The sequence below is a fragment of the Bactrocera oleae genome, chromosome 6, assembly GCF_042242935.1.
Source record: "Bactrocera oleae isolate idBacOlea1 chromosome 6, idBacOlea1, whole genome shotgun sequence".
In the NCBI taxonomy this organism is placed as follows: domain Eukaryota; kingdom Metazoa; phylum Arthropoda; class Insecta; order Diptera; family Tephritidae; genus Bactrocera; species Bactrocera oleae.
In genome coordinates this window covers 54,849,843-54,857,191 of record NC_091540.1, presented here as the reverse complement: position 1 = coordinate 54,857,191, position 7,349 = coordinate 54,849,843, and the positions used below count along the sequence as shown (strand labels likewise).

Below are 7,349 nucleotides of genomic sequence, written 5' to 3'. Positions count from 1 at the left end.
CTGACAATGACTTTAATTTAGTATTCAACGGATTCTCATTAAATATTGTTTTCCGGTTTTAGACATTTTCAGCATGAAGTTTGTGCGATTCAAAATGATGTTAATGTATAAAAAAAGCGGGGCTGTAGGTGCAAATTTGGATCAAATCGTCCTATTTTTGAAAATGTCTGTATAAACACCATATATATCATTTCTACCAGCTCTTTACTTTATTATTACTTAAATATCATTACTTTTCCCAACGCCACCACTGTATTAGCCAACAAAACTTGTTTTTACCGGCATTGTATTCCAACTCAAACATCCGACACAAACATTCCGACCGAACATGGGAATCGAACATAAACAACGAACATGTGCGAAACGAACAGCTGACACCACGTTCGATGCGAACCGCAGAAAATGTTGCTGTGCAAACACTATACGTACCCGACATGTCGGAGTGTTCGGATGTGTAAAAGTATATTGATATTTATAATATTAAACGCGGTTTAACCGACTCAGTACAATAGAGAAAAAATGGAGCTAATAATATAATATAAAATAAAATACCATGCAATTGTTATAGACGGAGAATGATGAGCCAAAAGAGCTGTGAAATGTGCAAAGTTTATAATTAAACGCATGTGGTGAAGAAAAGAAAAATATTAGTGTTATAAAAATAAGTGAAATAAGCAAAATAGAATCAATGCATGAAATATAAGTGAAAAAACACGAAGTGAGTGAATAAAAAAGCGCAGTGACGAGCGCTGCTAGTGAAGAGTGCGTTTGAAGGTGAGCAAAAAAGAAAAGTTCACAAATAATTGTAAAAATACAAATGTGTGCTAAGTATTTAGGAGAGTTCAGCGTAAATGAAAATTTTATTAAATTATTAATATTATTTATGTCACGCTTCTCTTAACCCTTTGTTGAGTGTTCTTGCGAGCGAGCGTCAAAAAAGGCAAACGAATAAAAAAAAACCGAAAACAGAGCAAGCGATTAATGATTGCCCGTTGCCAAAACAGCAAAAACAACAACAAAACCAATTGAAACACACAAGCGCTATTGCTAACAAGCGTTTAGTACTTCCAAGTATCACGTAAACTTTGTGTTCTTGTAAACGGGATTGCCTGCCATTAAAAAGCGCGGAGTGCGAACAAGTGAATCACAAACAAAAATAACCTATTGAGTGTTCGACGCATCTGGTCGGTATATTAACGCGCGCTGTTAAAGCGTTGGCAAAGTAGACACACAACATTAAGCATTCTATTTGCGTTTGACTTAATATATAATTTCGCACATTAAACGCGCCCCACACGCACCTATGCGCGGCTGTATACAGCGCGCTGAGTAGCTAGCACGTCGCGCGGCCAGTCAATGAAACGTGCAAAACAAAACAAACTGTAAATATAGCAGCATAAAGTTCGTGAAAAAACAAGCAGTCAACAGCGCTACGAACAAGTGCACATAAAAAGAAAGAAAGGCGACCGCGCGGTAATCACGCAGTCTGCAGACGCGTCGCGCCGCGTTACGTCGTAGCATATATTTTGCCGCCTGCGCACAGTCAAGCAGATAAGCAAACGTACGAGCGATTTTTTCACCTATTTACTACAAGTATATGCGTTTTTTGCTTTTGTATCTTCTGTCCGGCTTATCGGTCGCGTTGAAATATCGCCGCGTAACAGTCGGGTCTTTTCTGCGGTCATCGCAGACGTTGCTCAAATTGAATTAGACGCACACATACATAAATAAACACGTGTGTGCTTTCGGACATTTATATTTAGCTGAATGGTGTAAAAAGTGTCACGCGCGATGTTAAAAGCTTGAGCGCTTGGTCAATTGGACGTAAGCGATTAGCGCTTGGCGGCGGTGTCAAACCGAGACCGCGAATAAAAGAGCAAGTAAATAAAGGCGCGTTTGTCGAACACGATTTTCTATGTGATAAAATCTAGGTATCCTAAGGCGGTGAAAATTGTGATTTTTTGCCAATCAGAAATTGTCTAAACGTTTTGCTTCTCACATGTACAATGAGCGCATTTCCGCACAGCGGCCGTTTCAGCAATATTTAGTTAGCTATTGACTAGCGTGTATGGATGTGTTTCGATTGTGTGCGACAGTACGCGGCAAGCTGTCAGCAGCGCGGCTTTCATTGTTGGCTGAGCGCTTACAATAAGTGGGAGTCAGCAGATGCACATACTTACATAAAGAGTAGATCAGCAGAGTGTGTGGCGGCTAAAAATACACGCAAGTGCAGCGCTTTAAAAGCATAATAGCTAATTGAAAGAAAGTCGCGCAAAGCAAAAACAAAACTTGGGGCTATTTTTTGTTGTGAAAATAATTATTTGCTTATATGTATATGTAATACAAAATATATATGTACTATAAATTTAGTATATATACAACCATTTAATCAGTGTTCGTGCAAAGTCAAAGTGCTTCATTGTGAAATTAAATTCTAATTCAATGAATTGATGAGCAAGTCATCTAACGCACATATTTTATAAAATCGGTTATTTAATTTTTTGTTATTGTTATTGTTTTTTTACAGTTTAGTGTTAAGTTTTTTCGATTAGCGGCGCAACACAAAGCCGACGTGTTCTGTTAATTTTTCTGTTATTAATACTTATATCAAAGGCGGGTTGCCGACGACATTTCAACAACCATACAATAAATAAATTACAACAAAAATATACAAATAAATTACAACAACATTTAGAATAAGTAAAGCGCATTAAAGAGAAGTTAAATATGGCCTGTCAGGCGTTTATAACACGCATTAAGCCATATTAAGCGCTTTAAAGCCATACAACAACAACAGTAAACGAGCAAAAAGTCTACATTTGTTGTTTTTATTGCACATACACACACCTACACACTCGCACGCGCAAGTATGGCCCACGCCATCGAAATTGCCGGCAAACGGAACGCCACAAAGTCAACAACAGCAGCAACAGCAAATAAAAAGCAACAACTACGTCGACTATTTATGCTGTTGCAAGTTTGCATTGCAGTCTTAGTGGCCAGCAGTTGTTTGATATTGCCAACGGCGGCAAACGCGAAACATCTTGACGGTCATTATTTTCATGCTCATCATGAGCAACAACAACAACAGCATGCACATCACAGGCGCCACTTGCAACGCGATTCGAGCAAAATTTTAAACACACGCGAACAGTGCAACAGCGTGCGGGATTACTTCGAGACGATCGACATTAAGCTGAGTGGCAACTTTGAGGAAAAAGGTGAGTGAGAAACGAAAGGAATATTTTTTGTTGATTTTTTGTATTTTATTGTTGGTTCTGTAAAGTTAGTAAGCTTCCCAAATCACTAAGTAAGTCAACAGACAGCCAGTGAGTGTAGTAAGCAGCGCTTATTAGCGCTACAGCTATAAACTTTCGCTAATGACATGAAATAAGGCGCGGCAAGTGTGTCCACGGTAGTTTGTATGTGTGAAATTGACGTGGATGTACCGTTAAAACGCACATAATGAAATGCCAATGGCAAGTTTTCACTCTGAAAGTTAAGTTGACTTTTGGTTGGTGCCGATGAAGTGGCAAGGGCGAGAGTTGCAAGCAACTTGTGTTGCAAGAACGGTGACTGAGTTTCCTAAAATTTCCAATTTATTATCCAAACTAACTCAAACTATATAAAATCAGAAAATGTTAAACAAGCAAAAAATATTTAATACATTTTTTAAAGTTACAAAGTTACAATTACAATGAACAATGCAACACACAAGGGAAGCATATTGCTGGCACTAAATGTCAATAAGTAAGGAAATAAGCGAAAAACAGAGCACAAAAAAAAAAAAATAATTTTAAATCGCAAAACTGGTTGCACTTCAGCGCATGCACTTCAAAGCCTGGTGCCAAAGCAAAGCAAACTCGGTGCTTTGGTGGCACGTTGCAAAGGCATGGTAGCAAGCAATAATGTTTGTGTGTTGGCGACCCACCTTTGGTGTAGTGCACTGGCAACAGTTAGTGGGAAGCAAATATAACAACATCAAAGCGTCTACAAAAGTTAAGCAAATAAAAAGTTCCGCTTGCTTTGAAGTGCTTTTAGAAGATTTGAGAGTTTTTCGTTTGAGTTAACAGCAAATGTAGTCAACTTATTTTAGTTATATATGCACTAAGAAAGTTTTGGGTGGATATCGAATAGGGCGATAATGGCAACGAGCGTTTCAAGATGGAAATTGAACGCTATTTTCAAAGTTCTCTATAAGTATATCTCGTTCACACGCTCTGATTTCCAGAATTACTGATACTTAGATATTTATGACAGCTTATCGATAAATATTATATTATTATATATATAATACCCAAATTATATATATATACAAGTACATATATATATATATATATATGAGGAAGCTTCAGCAATACTTAGCATCAAATCGACTTCCGAAAGCTTTGTGTGTTAATGATTTTACATCTAAGCACTTTGTAATTATCATAGACTTTGGTTTCTCATCCTACACGCTTTCGAAAGTGAAAATGAAAAATCTCTTGATAAAGTTGTAGAACAATAGAAAGCTCCGAGTGCGGAAAGCTAAATTATTAATTAAGATATTATAATATCGAATAGAGAATAGAATTGTACAATGTGGCGGGGTCCAAAGTTCTAAAAACAGAAAATCCGATTGAAGCTTTTCAAACTATCCCGTCACATCAAATGCCAAAAGCTCTATAAGGTAGTGGATTCAGAAACTATCGAAAATATAATTGAAACTTTCATCTTGAGACTTAATAAAATTCGGGTTTTGAAGTTTTTTATTATTTTCGCTAAATATATGTCAAATCACCTTTAACTTACAGCTTTTTTCATAACATGTTGCGTAATGCATTAAAGTCCGCAACATTTAATTATTTTGCTTTTTGCGTGACCTTCTCACAGATTCGCAGCTTATCTTTTTAAAATGAACTTCAGCTTGTGGCACTTACTTAGACTTCTTAACTACAACGGTTCTTCATTTTCAAATTTCTCCCTACATACTATTCCTTTGCCTTCATTCACAAGGACACCGTCGAAAAACGAGCACCCTTAACTACTTACATACATACAAACATTCATTAGCTGCAACTGCCAAACAAGAAACTCTTCGCACTTACAACGTTCCTCAAGGATATGAAAAGTGTCCTCAACGAACATATAGCGAAATCCCAACTAACGTTTTGGCATGTTGCACGAATGGGTGGAGACAAATGATAAGTGAAAAAGAATAAGTAAAGAAAGAAGCAAAAACCGTCGAAAATATATAGCAATGAGTAAAAGTTGTTAAACTTCGATAAAATTTGCTATTGATGTCAATTGTTAGTGTTTTATTCATAGTTGTTGTTGCGCCCTTCAATATTGTCGCACCAACACACACACATATATATTCGCAAAGAAACGACACTTTCATTGCGAAGGTCAAATCGAGTCAATCGTAGAGGCGTAAATCACCAGCACGAACTTCTATAATTCGAAAACAATAACAACAATATGAAATAAAAACTACGTTGAACTCACCAGTTTTATACACACCGTCTAGTGAAGGGAAAGCACTACAAACTAGACAAATTGGCTTGAAAAGTTGTGCCATAAAATGTGGAAACTCAGTGGAAGCGAAAAAGGCAGACAAAATGCCTGGCGGCTTTTGGATATTGTGACTTTCATATATATTTTGCGTGCGTCAAATGACTTTATTTGCTTCAATTTTAAGTTAAATTGTATAAAGTTTTCTTTTTGAAATTTGTGAAAAATCAACACCCGTTTGTAAGTTGTAGAACAGATTAATTGAGTGCTTTTTGCATTTGGTGCTTGAAAAGATGGATTAATTGTGGTCGATACAGCAAAAGCTGATTGATAAATGCGGTTGGAAAAGTTGTTCTAAAAGCAAAAAGCTCAATAAATATTTCTCGAGAATCAATAAATATTTACGGCGGATAAATGTTGTATTTTGCCACCAGAAATATGTAAAGCATATGCAGATGTGACAATTTATTTTAATCAATATGATTAGTGAGCTTGTATGATGGGATCGCCCGTTTTAGTCAGAATTTCAAAATTATATATTTTAATACGTATATTTAATCCCCGAACGGTTCATTCAAGTATCGAAAACTAGCTGTCTTCCTCCTATAAAATCTTACGAAAAGTCAAAGTGATTTGTTTTTATTGACGGCCATATTTTCGTTGCTCACCTTGAATCTACAAAAGGTTTCCACTTGTAAGTTTGCCTTGGTCATCTTCACAAAGTAAAGTTTATATCTTTATTTCTCTATCCGGTCAAAAAATTAAACCCCATCTAAACTACATAGTCGTTTGATCAATATAAAATATGGCTTCTGTTACCTTCAGAGACCTTCAACTCTTCCCACCTTCTCTATTATTTAATGAATCTTAACTGTCAACATCTTCAGAAACTTTAATTTTACCGTGTAGCCTCTGTAGGACTCAGTCTGGATCAGTGCATTAATTAAACTTAATTTCCATATTGGATTCGACCGTATATCGATGGAAATAATAAAGACTTTTAATTAAGTAAAAACTGGAGTAAAATGTGTTAATTAGTGGAGTCTTAGTTTTCTTCATTTGACTGGAACAATTGAGCCCTTTGGTGGGATCAAACAAGAGGCGAATACTGAGATCTGATATTTTTTGTCAGGTACTTGTTTTACTTACTCCACCAAGTTTTAGTGATACGTATTTGGAGAAAGTTAATGTTAAAACTATCTTTTGCAAAAGAAAAACTGAAATATTATAGTTTCCATAATATATAATTAAATCTAAATAATCTTCTCGTAGCAACAATTAAATCTCAATGCATATAATAAATTCCCAATGCCGAGCGTATGTTTCACAAGTAAAATTTTCAACTAATTTTCCGTGAACTATTGAATTATTCACGAAGCGGGTGGCGTTCCATTATTCGAAAATGCGGCATTGCTAATGACACGGTGACGTAGGCCCCGCATGCTGGAGGAAAACGTGTGCGACACAGACAATCGGTTGGACAGACAGTGTTGATAAATAGCAAGCAAAACAAAAGTTCATCGCGACAAAACACAAATAAAACTTAGAATACGAAATTTACGAGAGAAAAAACACGAGAGCAGACAGACACGGTAATTTTGTGACAGCCCCTATAGAATATACATAAATTATCTGGCGGCGTCAAGTGATTAGAAGCAGTTACCTCATGATTTATGGCACGAAAACTGCTCGCAAATTATTGAAGATGCGATAGAAGAGCTTAAGCGAAGTATCTTCACAAATACTTGTATAAAGAGTTGCTAAGGCGGTAAAAAGTGTTTAGTTCAATATTAAAAATAAATTATAAAAATTTAATAAATAATGTATTATGACTAAAAATAAATTAAAATTTTAGA

General features: G+C 36.0%; 1 long non-coding RNA gene across 1 annotated transcript; it reads left to right on the top strand.

The window, feature by feature from the left end:
- Positions 1 to 437: 437 nt before the first annotated feature.
- LOC138857799 (uncharacterized) lies at positions 438 to 2,926 on the top strand. Its single transcript, XR_011396991.1, has 2 exons — positions 438 to 774; positions 2,528 to 2,926. It is a non-coding gene; the product is annotated as an uncharacterized lncRNA (long non-coding RNA).
- Positions 2,927 to 7,349: the final 4,423 nt, after the last annotated feature.